Raw genomic sequence first — 18,860 nt, 5'->3', positions numbered from 1 at the left:
CATCTGTATCTGGGCTCACTCTCAGACTAGATAAAACAGATAAATCTGTAACATCAGTAACTGGGCTCACTCTCAGGCTGGAATAAGAGATAAATCTGTAACATCAGTAACTGGGCTCACTCTCAGACTATATAAAAGATAAATCAGTAACATCTGTAACTGGGCTCACTCTCAAACTTTATAAAACAGATAAATCTGGAGCGTCAATAACTGGGCTCACTCTCAAACTTTATAAAACAGATAAATCTGGAGCGTCAATAACTGGGCTCACACCCAAACTTTATAAAACAGATAAATCTGTAACATCAATAACTGGGCTCACTCTCAAACTTTATAAAACAGATAAATCTGGAGCGTCAATAACTGGGCTCACACCCAAACTTTATAAAACAGATATATCTGGAACATCAATAACTGGGCTCACTCTCAAACTTTATAAAACAGATAAATCTGGAGCGTCAATAACTGGGCTCACACCCAAACTTTATAAAACAGATAAATCTGTAACATCAATAACTGGGCTCACTCTCAGACGAGATAAAACAGATAAATTTGTAAGATCAGAAACTGGGCTCACTCTCAGACTTGATAAAACAGATAAATCAGTAACATCTGTATCTGGGCTCACTCTCAGACTAGATAAAACAGATAAATCTGTAACATCAGTAACTGGGCTCACTCTCAGACTGTCTATAAGAGATAAATCTGTAACATCAGTAACTGGGCTCACTCTCAGACTATATAAAACAGATAAATCTGTAACATCAGTAACTGGGCTCACTCTCAAACTTTATAAAACAAATAAATCTGTAACATCAATAACTGGGCTCACTCTCAGTCTGTATAAAACAGATAAGTCTGTGACATCAGTAACTGGGCTCACTCTCAGACGAGATAAAACAGATGAATCTGTAACATCAGAAACTGCGCTCACTCTCAGACTTGATAAAACAGATAAATCAGTAACATCTGTATCTGGGCTCACTCTCAGACTAGATAAAACAGATAAATCTGTAACATCAGTAACTGGGCTCACTCTCAGACTATATAAAAGATAAATCTGTAACATCTGTAACTGGGCTCACTCTCAAACTTTATAAAACAGATAAATCTGTAACATCAATAACTGGGCTCACTCTCAAACTTTATAAAACAGATAAATCTGGAACATCAATAACTGGGCTCACTCTCAAACTTTATAAAACAGATAAATCTGGAGCGTCAATAACTGGGCTCACACCCAAACTTTATAAAACAGATAAATCTGTAACATCAATAACTGGGCTCACTCTCAAACTTTATAAAACAGATAAATCTGGAGCGTCAATAACTGGGCTCACACCCAAACTTTATAAAACAGATATATCTGGAACATCAATAACTGGGCTCACTCTCAAACTTTATAAAACAGATAAATCTGGAGCGTCAATAACTGGGCTCACACCCAAACTTTATAAAACAGATAAATCTGTAACATCAATAACTGGGCTCACTCTCAGACGAGATAAAACAGATAAATTTGTAAGATCAGAAACTGGGCTCACTCTCAGACTTGATAAAACAGATAAATCAGTAACATCTGTATCTGGGCTCACTCTCAGACTAGATAAAACAGATAAATCTGTAACATCAGTAACTGGGCTCACTCTCAGACTGTCTATAAGAGATAAATCTGTAACATCAGTAACTGGGCTCACTCTCAGACTATATAAAACAGATAAATCTGTAACATCAGTAACTGGGCTCACTCTCAAACTTTATAAAACAAATAAATCTGTAACATCAATAACTGGGCTCACTCTCAGTCTGTATAAAACAGATAAGTCTGTGACATCAGTAACTGGGCTCACTCTCAGACGAGATAAAACAGATGAATCTGTAACATCAGAAACTGCGCTCACTCTCAGACTTGATAAAACAGATAAATCAGTAACATCTGTATCTGGGCTCACTCTCAGACTAGATAAAACAGATAAATCTGTAACATCAGTAACTGGGCTCACTCTCAGACTATATAAAAGATAAATCTGTAACATCTGTAACTGGGCTCACTCTCAAACTTTATAAAACAGATAAATCTGTAACATCAATAACTGGGCTCACTCTCAAACTTTATAAAACAGATAAATCTGGAACATCAATAACTGGGCTCACTCTCAAACTTTATAAAACAGATAAATCTGGAGCGTCAATAACTGGGCTCACACCCAAACTTTATAAAACAGATAAATCTGTAACATCAATAACTGGGCTCACTCTCAGACTAGATAAAACAGATAAATCTGTAAGATCAGAAACTGGGCTCACTCTCAAACTTTATAAAACAAATAAATCTGTAACATCAGTAACTGGGCTCACTCTCAGACTGTATATAAGAGATAAATCTGTAACATCAGTAACTGGGCGCACTCTCAGACTGTATAAAGCAGATAAATCTGTAACATCAGTAACTGGGCTCACTCTCATACGAGATAAAACAGATAAATCTGTAACATTAGTAACTGGGCTCACTTTCAGACTTTATAAAACAGTTAAATCTGTAACATCAGTAACTGGGCTCACTCTCAGACTAGATAAAACAGATAAATCTGTAACATTAGTAACTGGGCTCACTTTCAGACTTTATAAAACAGTTAAATCTGTAACATCAGTAACTGGGCTCACTCTCAGACTGGCTAAAACAGATAAATCTGGAAGATCAGAAATTGGGCTCACTCTCAGACTAGATAAAACAGATAAATCTGTAACATCAGTAACTGGGCTCACTCTCAGACTGTCTATAAGAGATAAATCTGTAACATCAGTAACTGGGCTCACTCTCAGACTATATAAAACAGATAAATCTGTAACATCAGTAACTGGGCTCACTCTCAAACTTTATAAAACAAATAAATCTGTAACATCAATAACTGGGCTCACTCTCAGTCTGTATAAAACAGATAAGTCTGTGACATCAGTAACTGGGCTCACTCTCAGACGAGATAAAACAGATAAATTTGTAAGATCAGAAACTGGGCTCACTCTCAGACTTGATAAAACAGATAAATCAGTAACATCTGTATCTGGGCTCACTCTCAGACTAGATAAAACAGATAAATCTGTAACATCAGTAACTGGGCTCACTCTCAGACTGTCTATAAGAGATAAATCTGTAACATCAGTAACTGGGCTCACTCTCAGACTATATAAAACAGATAAATCTGTAACATCAGTAACTGGGCTCACTCTCAAACTTTATAAAACAAATAAATCTGTAACATCAATAACTGGGCTCACTCTCAGTCTGTATAAAACAGATAAGTCTGTGACATCAGTAACTGGGCTCACTCTCAGACGAGATAAAACAGATGAATCTGTAACATCAGAAACTGCGCTCACTCTCAGACTTGATAAAACAGATAAATCAGTAACATCTGTATCTGGGCTCACTCTCAGACTAGATAAAACAGATAAATCTGTAACATCAGTAACTGGGCTCACTCTCAGACTATATAAAAGATAAATCTGTAACATCTGTAACTGGGCTCACTCTCAAACTTTATAAAACAGATAAATCTGTAACATCAATAACTGGGCTCACTCTCAATCTTTATAAAACAGATAAATCTGGAACATCAATAACTGGGCTCACTCTCAAACTTTATAAAACAGATAAATCTGGAGCGTCAATAACTGGGCTCACACCCAAACTTTATAAAACAGATAAATCTGTAACATCAATAACTGGGCTCACTCTCATACTAGATAAAACAGATAAATCTATAACATCAGAAACTGGGCTCACTCTCAGACGAGGTAAAACTGATAAATCTTTAACATCAGTAACTGGGCTCACTTTCAGACTTTATAAAACAGTTAAATCTGTAACATCAGTAACTGGGCTCACTCTCAGACTGTTTCAAACAGATAAATCTGTAACATCAGTAACTGGGCTCACTCTCAGACTAGATAAAACAGATAAATCTGGAAGATCAGAAAATGGGCTCACTCTCAGACTTGATAAAACAGATAAATCAGTAACATCTGTATCTGGGCTCACTCTCAGACTAGATAAAACAGATAAATCTGTAACATCAGTAACTGGGCTCACTCTCAGACTATATAAAAGATAAATCTGTAACATCTGTAACTGGGCTCACTCTCAAACTTTATAAAACAGATAAATCTGTAACATCAATAACTGGGCTCACTCTCAGACTTGATAAAACAGATAAATCTGTAAGATCAGAAACTGGGCTCACTCTCAGACTTGATAAAACAGAAAAATCAGTAACATCAGTAACTGGGCGCACTCTCAGACTGTATAAAGCAGATAAATCTGTAACATCAGTAACTGGGCTCACTCTCAGACGAGATAAAACAGATAAATCTGTAACATTAGTAACTGGGCTCACTTTCAGACTTTATAAAACAGTTAAATCTGTAACATCAGTAACTGGGCACACTCTCAGACTAGATAAAACAGATAAATCTGGAAGATCAGAAACTGTGCTCACTCTCAGACTTGATAAAACAGATAAATCAGTAACATCTGTATCTGGGCTCACTCTCAGACTAGATAAAACAGATAAATCTGTAACATCAGTAACTGGGCTCACTCTCAGACTATATAAAAGATAAATCTGTAACATCTGTAACTGGGCTCACTCTCAAACTTTATAAAACAGATAAATCTGTAACATCAATAACTGGGCTCACTCTCAAACTTTATAAAACAGATAAATCTGGAACATCAATAACTGGGCTCACTCTCAAACTTTATAAAACAGATAAGTCTGTGACATCAGTAACTGGGCTCACTCTCAGACTAGATAAAACAGATGAATCTGTAACATCAAAAAGTGGGCTCAGTCTCAGACGAGGTAAAACTGATAAATCTTTAACATCAGTGACTGGGCGCACTCTCAGACTGTATAAAGCAGATAAATCTGTAACATCAGTAACTGGGCTCACTCTCAGACGAGATAAAACAGATAAATCTGTAACATTAGTAACTGGGCTCACTTTCAGACTTTATAAAACAGTTAAATCGGTAACATCAGTGACTGGGCTCACTCTCAGAATGTTTCAAACAGATAAATCTGTAACATCAGTAACTGGGCTCACTCTCAGACTAGATAAAACAGATAAATCTGGAAGATCAGAAACTGCGCTCACTCTCAGACTTGATAAAACAGATAAATCAGTAACATCTGTATCTGGGCTCACTCTCAGACTAGATAAAACAGATAAATCTGTAACATCAGTAACTGGGCTCACTCTCAGGCTGGAATAAGAGATAAATCTGTAACATCAGTAACTGGGCTCACTCTCAGACTATATAAAAGATAAATCAGTAACATCTGTAACTGGGCTCACTCTCAAACTTTATAAAACAGATAAATCTGGAGCGTCAATAACTGGGCTCACTCTCAAACTTTATAAAACAGATAAATCTGGAGCGTCAATAACTGGGCTCACACCCAAACTTTATAAAACAGATAAATCTGTAACATCAATAACTGGGCTCACTCTCAAACTTTATAAAACAGATAAATCTGGAGCGTCAATAACTGGGCTCACACCCAAACTTTATAAAACAGATATATCTGGAACATCAATAACTGGGCTCACTCTCAAACTTTATAAAACAGATAAATCTGGAGCGTCAATAACTGGGCTCACACCCAAACTTTATAAAACAGATAAATCTGTAACATCAATAACTGGGCTCACTCTCAGACGAGATAAAACAGATAAATTTGTAAGATCAGAAACTGGGCTCACTCTCAGACTTGATAAAACAGATAAATCAGTAACATCTGTATCTGGGCTCACTCTCAGACTAGATAAAACAGATAAATCTGTAACATCAGTAACTGGGCTCACTCTCAGACTGTCTATAAGAGATAAATCTGTAACATCAGTAACTGGGCTCACTCTCAGACTATATAAAACAGATAAATCTGTAACATCAGTAACTGGGCTCACTCTCAAACTTTATAAAACAAATAAATCTGTAACATCAATAACTGGGCTCACTCTCAGTCTGTATAAAACAGATAAGTCTGTGACATCAGTAACTGGGCTCACTCTCAGACGAGATAAAACAGATGAATCTGTAACATCAGAAACTGCGCTCACTCTCAGACTTGATAAAACAGATAAATCAGTAACATCTGTATCTGGGCTCACTCTCAGACTAGATAAAACAGATAAATCTGTAACATCAGTAACTGGGCTCACTCTCAGACTATATAAAAGATAAATCTGTAACATCTGTAACTGGGCTCACTCTCAAACTTTATAAAACAGATAAATCTGTAACATCAATAACTGGGCTCACTCTCAAACTTTATAAAACAGATAAATCTGGAACATCAATAACTGGGCTCACTCTCAAACTTTATAAAACAGATAAATCTGGAGCGTCAATAACTGGGCTCACACCCAAACTTTATAAAACAGATAAATCTGTAACATCAATAACTGGGCTCACTCTCAGACTAGATAAAACAGATAAATCTGTAAGATCAGAAACTGGGCTCACTCTCAAACTTTATAAAACAAATAAATCTGTAACATCAGTAACTGGGCTCACTCTCAGACTGTATATAAGAGATAAATCTGTAACATCAGTAACTGGGCGCACTCTCAGACTGTATAAAGCAGATAAATCTGTAACATCAGTAACTGGGCTCACTCTCATACGAGATAAAACAGATAAATCTGTAACATTAGTAACTGGGCTCACTTTCAGACTTTATAAAACAGTTAAATCTGTAACATCAGTAACTGGGCTCACTCTCAGACTAGATAAAACAGATAAATCTGTAACATTAGTAACTGGGCTCACTTTCAGACTTTATAAAACAGTTAAATCTGTAACATCAGTAACTGGGCTCACTCTCAGACTGGCTAAAACAGATAAATCTGGAAGATCAGAAATTGGGCTCACTCTCAGACTAGATAAAACAGATAAATCTGTAACATCAGTAACTGGGCTCACTCTCAGACTGTCTATAAGAGATAAATCTGTAACATCAGTAACTGGGCTCACTCTCAGACTATATAAAACAGATAAATCTGTAACATCAGTAACTGGGCTCACTCTCAAACTTTATAAAACAAATAAATCTGTAACATCAATAACTGGGCTCACTCTCAGTCTGTATAAAACAGATAAGTCTGTGACATCAGTAACTGGGCTCACTCTCAGACGAGATAAAACAGATGAATCTGTAACATCAGAAACTGCGCTCACTCTCAGACTTGATAAAACAGATAAATCAGTAACATCTGTATCTGGGCTCACTCTCAGACTAGATAAAACAGATAAATCTGTAACATCAGTAACTGGGCTCACTCTCAGACTATATAAAAGATAAATCTGTAACATCTGTAACTGGGCTCACTCTCAAACTTTATAAAACAGATAAATCTGTAACATCAATAACTGGGCTCACTCTCAGACTAGATAAAACAGATAAATCAGTAACATCTGTATCTGGGCTCACTCTCAGACTAGATAAAAGATAAATCTGTAACATCTGTAACTGGGCTCACTCTCAAACTTTATAAAACAGATAAATCTGTAACATCAATAACTGGGCTCACTCTCAGACTAGATAAAACAGATAAATCTGTAAGATCAGAAACTGGGCTCACTCTCAGACTTGATAAAACAGATAAATCAGTAACATCTGTATCTGGGCTCACTCTCAGACTAGACAAAACAGATAAATCTGTAACATCAGTAACTGGGCTCACTCTCAGACTGTATATAAGAGATAAATCTGTCACATCAGTAACTGGGCTCACGCTCAGACTATATAAAACAGATAAATCTGTAACATCAGTAACTGGGCTCACTCTCAGACTAGATAAAACAGATAAATCTGTAACATCAGTAACTGGGCTCACTCTCAGACTGTATATAAGAGATAAATCTGTCACATCAGTAACTGGGCTCACGCTCAGACTATATAAAACAGATAAATCTGTAACATCAGTAACTGGGCTCACTCTCAGACTGGATAAAACAGATGAATCTGTAACATCAGAAAGTGGGCTCACTCTCAGATGAGGTAAAACTGATAAATCTGTAACATCAGTAACTGGGCTCACTCTCAGACTAGATAAAACAGATGAATCTGTAACATCAGAAAGTGGGCTCACTCTCAGAAGAGGTAAAACTGATAAATCTGTAACATCAGTAACTGGGCTCACTCTCAGACTGGATAAAACAGATGAATCTGTAACATCAGAAAGTGGGCTCACTCTCAGATGAGGTAAAACTGATAAATCTGTAACATCAGTAACTGGGCTCACTCTCAGACGAGATAAAACAGATAAATCTGTAACATCAGTAACTGGGCTGACTTTCAGACTTTATAAAACAGTTAAATCTGTAACATCAGTAACTGGGCTCACTTTCAGACTAGATAAAACAGATAAATCTGGAAGATCAGAAACTGCGCTCACTCTCAGACTTGATAAAACAGATAAATCAGTAACATCAGTAACTGGGCTCACTCTCAGACTGGAATAAGAGATAAATCTGCAACATCAGTAACTGGGCTCACTCTCAGACTATATAAAACATAAATCTGTAACATCTGTAACTGGGCTCACTCTCAAACTTTATAAAACAGATAAATCTGTAACATCAATAACTGGGCTCACTCTCAAACTTTATAAAACAGATAAATCTGGAACATCAACAACTGGGCTCACTCTCCAACTTTATAAAACAGATAAATCTGGAGTGTCAATAACTGGGCTCACACCCAAACTTTATAAAACAGATAAATCTGAAACATCAATAACTGGGCTCACTCTCAGACTAGATAAAACAGATAAATCTGTAAGATCAGAAACTGGGCGCACTCTCAGACTTGATAAAACAGATAAACCAGTAACATCTCCATCTGGGCTCACTCTCAGACTAGATAAAACAGATAAATCTGTAACATCAGTAACTGGGCTCACTCTCAGACTGTATATAAGAGATAAATCTGTCACATCAGTAACTGGGCTCACGCTCAGACTATATAAAACAGATAAATCTGTAACATCAGTAACTGGGCTCACTCTCAGACGAGATAAAACAGATGAATCTGTAACATCAGAAAGTGGGCTCACTCTCAGACGAGGTAAAACTGATAAATCTTTAACATCAGTAACTGGGCTCACTCTCAGACTGGATAAAACAGATGAATCTGTAACATCAGAAAGTGGGCTCACTCTCATACGAGATAAAACAGATAAATCTGTAACATTAGTAACTGGGCTCACTTTCAGACTTTATAAAACAGTTAAATCTGTAACATCAGTAACTGGGCTCACTCTCAGACTAGATAAAACAGATAAATCTGTAACATGAGTAACTGGGCTCACTTTCAGACTTTATAAAACAGTTAAATCTGTAACATCAGTAACTGGGCTCACTCTCAGACTAGATAAAACAGATAAATCTGGAAGATCAGAAATTGGGCTCACTCTCAGACTTGATAAAACAGATAAATCAGTAACATCTGTATCTGGGCTCACTCTCAGACTAGATAAAAGATAAATCTGTAACATCTGTAACTGGGCTCACTCTCAAACTTTATAAAACAGATACATCTGTAACATCAATAACTGGGCTCACTCTCAGACTAGATAAAACAGATAAATCTGTAAGATCAGAAACTGGGCTCACTCTCAGACTTGATAAAACAGATAAATCAGTAACATCTGTATCTGGGCTCACTCTCAGACTAGATAAAACAGATAAATCTGTAACATCAGTAACTGGGCTCACTCTCAGATTGTATATAAGAGATAAATCTGTCACATCAGTAACTGGGCTCACGCTCAGACTATATAAAACAGATAAATCTGTAACATCAGTAACTGGGCTCACTCTCAGACGAGATAAAACAGATGAATCTGTGACATCAGTAACTGGGCTCACTCTCAGACGAGGTAAAACAGATAAATCTGTAACATCAGTAACTGGGCTCACTCTCAGACTGTATAAAACAGATAAATCTGTAACATCAGTAACGAGGCTCACTCTCAGACTGTATAAAACAGATAAATCTGTAACATCAGTAACTGGGCTCACTCTCAGACTGTATAAAACAGATAAATCTGGAACATCAGTAACTAGGCTCACTCTCAGACTAGGTAAAACAGATAAATCTGTAACATCAGTAACTGGGCTCACTCTCAGACTGTATAAAACATATAAATCTGTAACATAACTAACTGGGCTCACTCACAGATTTTAAAAACAGATAAATCTGTAACATCAGTAACTGGGCTCACTCTCAAACTTAATAAAACAGATAAATCTGGAACATCAATAACTGGGTTCACTCTCAAACTTTATAAAACAGATACATCTGTAACATCAATAACTGGGCTCACTCTCAGACTAGATAAAACAGATAAATCTGTAAGATCAGAAACTGGGCTCACTCTCAGACTTGATAAAACAGATAAATCAGTAACATCTGTATCTGGGCTCACTCTCAGACTAGATAAAACAGATAAATCTGTAACATCAGTAACTGGGCTCACTCTCAGATTGTATATAAGAGATAAATCTGTCACATCAGTAACTGGGCTCACTCTCAAACTTCATAAAACATAAATCTGTAACATCTGAAACTGGGCTCACTCTCAAACTTTATAAAACAGATAAATCTGGAACATCAACAACTGGGCTCACTCTCCAACTTTATAAAACAGATAAATCTGGAGTGTCAATAACTCGGCTCACACCCAAACTTTATAAAACAGATAAATCTGAAACATCAATAACTGGGCTCACTCTCAGACTAGATAAAACAGATAAATCTGTAAGATCAGAAACTGGGCGCACTCTCAGACTTGATAAAACAGATAAACCAGTAACATCTCCATCTGGGCTCACTCTCAGACTAGATAAAACAGATAAATCTGTAACATCAGTAACTGGGCTCACTCTCAGACTGTATATAAGAGATAAATCTGTCACATCAGTAACTGGGCTCACGCTCAGACTATATAAAACAGATAAATCTGTAACATCAGTAACTGGGCTCACTCTCAGACTTGATAAAACAGATAAATCAGTAACATCTGTATCTGGGCTCACTCTCAGACTAGATAAAACAGATAAATCTGGAACACCTGTAACTGGGCTCACTCTCAAACTTTATAAAACAGATAAATCTGTAACATCAATAACTGGGCTCACTCTCAAACTTTATAAAACAGATAAATCTGGAACATCAATAACTGGGCTAACTCTCAAACTTTATAAAACAGATAAATCTGGAGCGTCAATAACTGGGCTCACACCCAAACTTTATAAAACAGATAAATCTGTAACATCAATAACTGGGTTCACTTTCAGACTGTATAAAACAGATAAGTCTGTGACATAAGTAACTGGGCTCACTCTCAGACGAGATAAAACAGATAAATCTGTAACATCAGAAACTGGGCTCACTCTCAGATTAGGTAAAACAGATAAATCTGTAACATCAGTAACTGGGCTCACTCTCAGACTATATGAAACAGATAAACCTGTAACATCAGTAACTGGACTCACTCTCAGTCTTTATAAAACAGATAAATCTGTAACATCAGAAACTGGGCTCACTCTCAACTATGTAAAAGAGATAAATCTGTAACATCAATAACTGGGTTCACTCTCAGACTGTATAAAACAGATAAGTCTGTGACATAAGTAACTGGGCTCACTCTCAGACTTTATGAAACAGATAAACCTGTAACATCAGTAACTGGACTCACTCTCAGAGTTTATAAAAGAGATTAATCTGTAACATCAGCAACTGGGCTCACTCTCAGTCTTTATACAACAGATAAATCAGTAACATCTGTATCTGGGCTCACTCTCAGACTAGATAAAACAGATAAATCTGTAACATCAGTAACTGGGCTCACTCTCAGTCTGTATATAAGAGATAAATCTGTAACATCAGTAACTGGGCTCACTCTCAGACTATATAAAACAGATAAATCTGTAACATCAATAACTGGGCTCATTCTCAGTCTGTATAAAACAGATAAGTCTGTGACATCAGTAACTGGGCTCACTCTCAGACTTTATAAAACAGTTAAATCTGTAACATCAGTAACTGGGCTCACTCTCAGACTGTTTCAAACAGATAAATCTGTAACATCAGTAACTGGGCTCACTCTCAGACTATATAAAACAGATAAATCTGGAAGATCAGAAACTGGGCTCACTCTCTGACTGGAATAAGAGATAAATCTGTAAAAACAGTAACTGGGCTCACTCTCAAACTTCAGAAAACAGATAAATCTGGAACATCAATAACTGGGCTCACTCTCAAACTTTATAAAACAGATAAATCTGGATCGTCAATAACTGGGCTCACACCCAAACTTTATAAAACAGATAAATCTGTAACATCAGTAACTGGGCTCACTCTCAGACTAGATAAAACAGATAAATCTGTAACATTAGTAACTGGGCTCACGTTCAGACTTTATAAAACAGTTAAATCTGTAACATCAGTAACTGGGCTCACTCTCAGACTCTTTCAAACAGATAAATCTGTAACATCAGTAACTGGGCTCACTCTCAGACTAGATAAAACAGATAAATCTGGAAGATCAGAAACTGGGCTCACTCTCAGACATGATAAAACAGATAAATCAGTAACATCTGTATCTGGGCTCACTGTCAGGCTGGAATAAGAGATAAATCTGCAACATCAGTAAGTGGGCTCACTCTCCGACTATATAAAACAGATAAATCTGGAACACCTGTAACTGGGCTCACTCTCAAACTTTATAAAACAGATAAATCTGTAACATCAATAACTGGGCTCACTCTCAAACTTTATAAAACAGATAAATCTGGAACATCAATAACTGGGCTAACTCTCAAACTTTATAAAACAGATAAATCTGGAGCGTCAATAACTGGGCTCACACCCAAACTTTATAAAACAGATAAATCTGTAACATCAGTAACTGGGCTCACTCTCAGACTATATAAAACAGATAAATCTGGAACATCAATAACTGGGCTCACTCTCAAACTTTATAAAACAGATAAATCTGGAACATCAATAACTGGGCTAACTCTCAAACTTTATAAAACAGATAATTCTGGGGCGTCAATAACTGGGCTCACACCCAAACTTTATAAAACAGATAAATCTGTGACATAAGTAACTGGGCTCACTCTCAGACGAGATAAAACAGATAAATCTGTAACATCAGAAACTGGGCTCACTCTCAGACTATATGAAACAGATAAACCTGTAACATCAGTAACTGGACTCACTCTCAGTCTTTATAAAACAGATTAATCTGCAACATCAGTAATTGGGCTCACTCTCAGAGTTTATAAAAGAGATTAATCTGTAACATCAGTAATTGGGCTCACTCTCAGAGTTTATAATACATATAAATCTGGAACATCAGTAACTGGGCTCACTCTCAACTATGTAAAAGAGATAAATCTGTAACATCAATAACTGGGTTCACTCTCAGACTGTATATAACAGATAAGTCTGTGACATAAGTAACCGGGCTCACTCTCAGACGAGATAAAACAGATAAATCTGTAACATCAGAATCTGGGCTCACTCTCAGACTAGGTAAAACAGATAAATCTGTAACATCAGTAACTGGGCTCACTCTCAGGCTTTATAAAACAGATTAATCTGTAACATCAGTAATTGGGCTCACTCTCAGAGTTTATAAAAGAGATTAATCTGTAACATCAGTAATTGGGCTCACTCTCAGACTTTATAAAACATATAAATCTGTAACATCAGTAAATGGGCTCACTCTCAGACTGTATGAAACAGATAAATCTATAACAAAAGTAACTGGACTCACTCTCAGACTGTATAAAACAGATAAATCTGTAACATCAGAAACTGGGCTCACTCTCAACTATGTAAAAGAGATAAATCTGTAACATCAATAACTGGGTTCACTCTCAGACTGTATAAAACAGATAAGTCTGTGACATCAGTAACTGGGCTCACTCTCAGACTTTATGAAACAGATAAACCTGTAACATCAGTAACTGGACTCACTCTCAGAGTTTATAAAAGAGATTAATCTGTAACATCAGCAACTGGGCTCACTCTCAGACTTTATAAAACATATAAATCTGTAACATCAGTAAATGGGCTCACTCTCAGACTGTATGAAACAGATAAATCTGTAACATCAGTAACTGGACTCACTCTCAGTCTTTATACAACAAATAAATCTGTAACATCAGTAACTGGACTCACTCTCAGTCTTTATACAACAGATAAATCTGTAACATCAGTAACTGGGCTCACTCTCAGACTTTATGAAACAGATAAACCTGTAACATCAGTAACTGGACTCACTCTCAGTCTTTATACAACAAATAAATCTGTAACATCAGTAACTGGACTCACTCTCAGTCTTTATACAACAGATAAATCTGTAACATCAGTAACTGGGCTCACTCTCAGACTTTATGAAACAGATAAACCTGTAACATCAGTAACTGGACTCACTCTCAGAGTTTATAAAAGAGATTAATCTGTAACATCAGCAACTGGGCTCACTCTCAGACTTTATAAAACATATAAATCTGTAACATCAGTAAATGGGCTCACTCTCAGACTGTATGAAACAGATAAATCAGTAACATCTGTATCTGGGCTCACTCTCAGACTAGATAAAACAGATAAATCTGTAACATCAGTAAATGGGCTCACTCTCAGACTGTATGAAACAGATAAATCAGTAACATCTGTATCTGGGCTCACTCTCAGACGAGATAAAACAGATAAATCTGTAACATTAGTAACTGGGCTCACTTTCAGACTTTATAAAACAGTTAAATCTGCAACATCAGTAACTGGGCTCACTCTCAGACTAGATAAAACAGATAAATCTGGAAGATCAGAAACTGCGCTCATTCTCAGACTTGATAAAACAGATAAATCAGTAACATCTGTATCTGGGCTCACTCTCAGACTAGATAAAACAGATAAATCTGTAACATCAGTAACTGGGCTCACTCTCAGACTATATAAAAGATAAATCAGTAACATCTGTAACTGGGCTCACTCTCAGGCTGGAATAAGAGATAAATCTGCAACATCAGTAACTGGGCTCACTCTCAGACTATATAAAACAGATAAATCTGGATCACCTGTAACTGGGGTCACTCTCAAACTTTATAAAACAGATAAATCTGTAACATCAATAACTGGGCTAACTCTCAAACTTTATAAAACATATAAATCTGGAGCGCCAATAACTGGGCTCACACCCAAACTTTATAAAACAGATAAATCTGTAACATCAATAACTGGGTTCACTTTCAGTCTGTATAAAACAGATAAGTCTGTGACATAAGTAACTGGGCTCATTCTCAGACGAGATAAAACAGATAAATCTGTAACATCAGAAACTGGGCTCACTCTCAGACTAGGTAAAACAGATAAATCTGTAACATCAGTAACTGGGCTCACTCTCAGACTATATGAAACAGATAAACCTGTAACATCAGTAACTGGACTCACTCTCAGTCTTTATAAAACAGATTAATCTGTAACATCAGTACTTGGGCTCACTCTCAGAGTTTATAAAAGAGATTAATCTGTAACATCAGAAACTGGGCTCACTCTCAACTATGTAAAAGAGATAAATCTGTAACATCAATAACTGGGCTCACTCTCAGACTTTATGAAACAGATAAACCTGTAACATCAGTAACTGGACTCACTCTCAGAGTTTATAAAAGAGATTAATCTGTAACATCAGCAACTGGGCTCACTCTCAGACTAGGTAAAACAGATAAATCTGTAACATCAGTAACTGGGCTCACTCTCAGACTATATGAAACAGATAAACCTGTAACATCAGTAACTGGACTCACTCTCAGTCTTTATAAAACAGATTAATCTGTAACATCAGAACTTGGGCTCACTCTCAGAGTTTATAAAACAGATAAATCTGTAACATCAGAAACTGGGCTCACTCTCAACTATGTAAAAGAGATAAATCTGTAACATCAATAACTGGGTTCACTCTCAGACTGTATAAAACAGATAAGTCTGTGACATAAGTAACTGGGCTCACTCTCAGACGAGATAAAACAGATAAATCTGTAACATCAGTAACTGGGCTCACTCTCAGACTTTATGAAACAGATAAACCTGTAACATCAGTAACTGGACTCACTCTCAGAGTTTATAAAAGAGATTAATCTGTAACATCAGCAACTGGGCTCACTCTCAGACTTTATAAAACATATAAATCTGTAACATCAGTAAATGGGCTCACTCTCAGACTGTATGAAACAGATAAATCTGTAACATCAGTAACTGGACTCACTCTCAGTCTTTATACAACAGATAAATCAGTAACATCTGTATCTGGGCTCACTCTCAGACTAGATAAAACAGATAAATCTGTAACATCAGTAACTGGGCTCACTCTCAGACTGTATATAAGAGATAAATCTGTAACATCAGTAACTGGGCTCACTCTCAGACTATATAAAACAGATAAATCTGTAACATCAGTAACTGGGCTCACTCTCAAACTTTATAAAACAAATAAATCTGTAACATCAATAACTGGGCTCACTCTCAGTCTGTATAAAACAGATAAGTCTGTGACATCAGTAACTGGGCTCACTCTCAGTCTGTATAAAACAGATAAATCTGTAACATCAGTAACTGGGCTCACTCTCAGACGAGATAAAACAGATAAATCTGTAACATCAGAAACTGGGCTCACTCTCAGACTAGGTGAAACAGATAAATCTGTAACATCAGTAACTGGGCTCACTCTCAGACTATATGAAACAGATAAACCTGTAACATCAGTAACTGGACTCACTCTCAGTCTTTATAAAACAGATTAATCTGTAACATCAGTAATTGGGCTCACTCTCAGAGTTTATAAAAGAGATTAATCTGTAACATCAGTAATTGGGCTATCTCTCAGAGTTTATAAAACAGATAAATCTGTAACATCAGAAACTGGGCTCACTCTCAACTATGTAAAAGAGATAAATCTGTAACATCAATAACTGGGTTCACTCTCAGACTGTATAAAACAGATAAGTCTGTGACATAAGTAACTGGGCTCACTCTCAGACGAGATAAAACAGATAAATCTGTAACATCAGTAACTGGGCTCACTCTCAGACTTTATGAAACAGATAAACCTGTAACATCAGTAACTGGACTCACTCTCAGAGTTTATAAAAGAGATTAATCTGTAACATCAGCAACTGGGCTCACTCTCAGACTTTATAAAACATATAAATCTGTAACATCAGTAAATGGGCTCACTCTCAGACTGTATGAAACAGATAAATCTGTAACATCAGTAACTGGACTCACTCTCAGTCTTTATACAACAGATAAATCAGTAACATCTGTATCTGGGCTCACTCTCAGACTAGATAAAACAGATAAATCTGTAACATCAGTAACTGGGCTCACTCTCAGACTGTATATAACAGATAAATCTGTAACATCAATAACTGGGCTCACTCTCAGTCTGTATAAAACAGATAAGTCTGTGACATCAGTAACTGGGCTCACTCTCAGACTGTATAAAACAGATGAATCTGTAACATCAATAACTGGGCTCACTCTCAGACTATATAAAACAGATAAATCTGTAACATCAATAACTGGGCTCACTCTCAGTCTGTATAAAACAGATAAGTCTGTGACATCAGTAACTGGGCTCACTCTCAGACTGTATAAAACAGATGAATCTGTAACATCAGTAACTGGGCTCACTCTCAGACGAGGTAAAACTGATAAATCTTTAACATCAGTAACTGGGCTCACTCTCATACGAGATAAAACAGATAAATCTGTAACATTAGTAACTGGGCTCACTTTCAGACTTTATAAAACAGTTAAATCTGTAACATCAGTAACTGGGCTCACTCTCAGACTGTTTCAAAGAGATAAATCTGTAACATCAGTAACTGGGCTCACTCTCAGACTAGATAAAACAGATAAATCTGGAAGATCAGAAACTGGGCTCACTCTCAGACTTGATAAAACAGATAAATCAGTAACATCTGTATCTGGGCTCACTCTCAGACTAGATAAAACAGATAAATCTGTAACATCAGTAACTGGGCTCACTCTCTGACTGGAATAAGAGATAAATCTGTAAAAACAGTAACTGGGCTCACTCTCAAACTTCAGAAAACAGATAAATCTGGAACATCAATAACTGGGCTCACTCTCAAACTTTATAAAACAGATAAATCTGGATCGTCAATAACTGGGCTCACACCCAAACTTTATAAAACAGATAAATCTGTAACATCAGAAAGTGGGCTCACTCTCAGACTGTACACAACAGATAAATCTGTAACATCAGTAACTGGGCTCACTCTCAGACTAGATAAAACAGATAAATCTGTAACATTAGTAACTGGGCTCACTTTCAGACTTTATAAAACAGTTAAATCTGTAACATCAGTAACTGGGCTCACTCTCAGACTCTTTCAAACAGATAAATCTGTAACATCAGTAACTGGGCTCACTCTCAGACTAGATAAAACAGATAAATCTGGAAGATCAGAAACTGGGCTCACTCTCAGACTTGATAAAACAGATAAATCAGTAACATCTGTATCTGGGCTCACTGTCAGGCTGGAATAAGAGATAAATCTGCAACATCAGTAAGTGGGCTCACTCTCCGAATATATAAAACAGATAAATCTGGAACACCTGTAACTGGGCTCACTCTCAAACTTTATAAAACAGATAAATCTGTAACATCAATAACTGGGCTCACTCTCAAACTTTATAAAACAGATAAATCTGGAACATCAATAACTGGGCTAACTCTCAAACTTTATA

General features: G+C 36.6%; 1 protein-coding gene across 1 annotated transcript in view; it reads right to left on the bottom strand.

Annotated features, from left to right (window-relative positions):
- Nucleotides 1–18,860, bottom strand: part of tgfb3 (transforming growth factor, beta 3) — a 516,259-nt gene that overhangs the window by 84,178 nt on the left and 413,221 nt on the right. The window lies entirely within an intron of this gene.

This window comes from Heterodontus francisci, chromosome 9, assembly GCF_036365525.1.
Source record: "Heterodontus francisci isolate sHetFra1 chromosome 9, sHetFra1.hap1, whole genome shotgun sequence".
Classification (NCBI taxonomy): domain Eukaryota; kingdom Metazoa; phylum Chordata; class Chondrichthyes; order Heterodontiformes; family Heterodontidae; genus Heterodontus; species Heterodontus francisci.
Note: the sequence above shows the minus strand (reverse complement) of the source record. Positions and strands in the feature narration are given on the sequence as shown.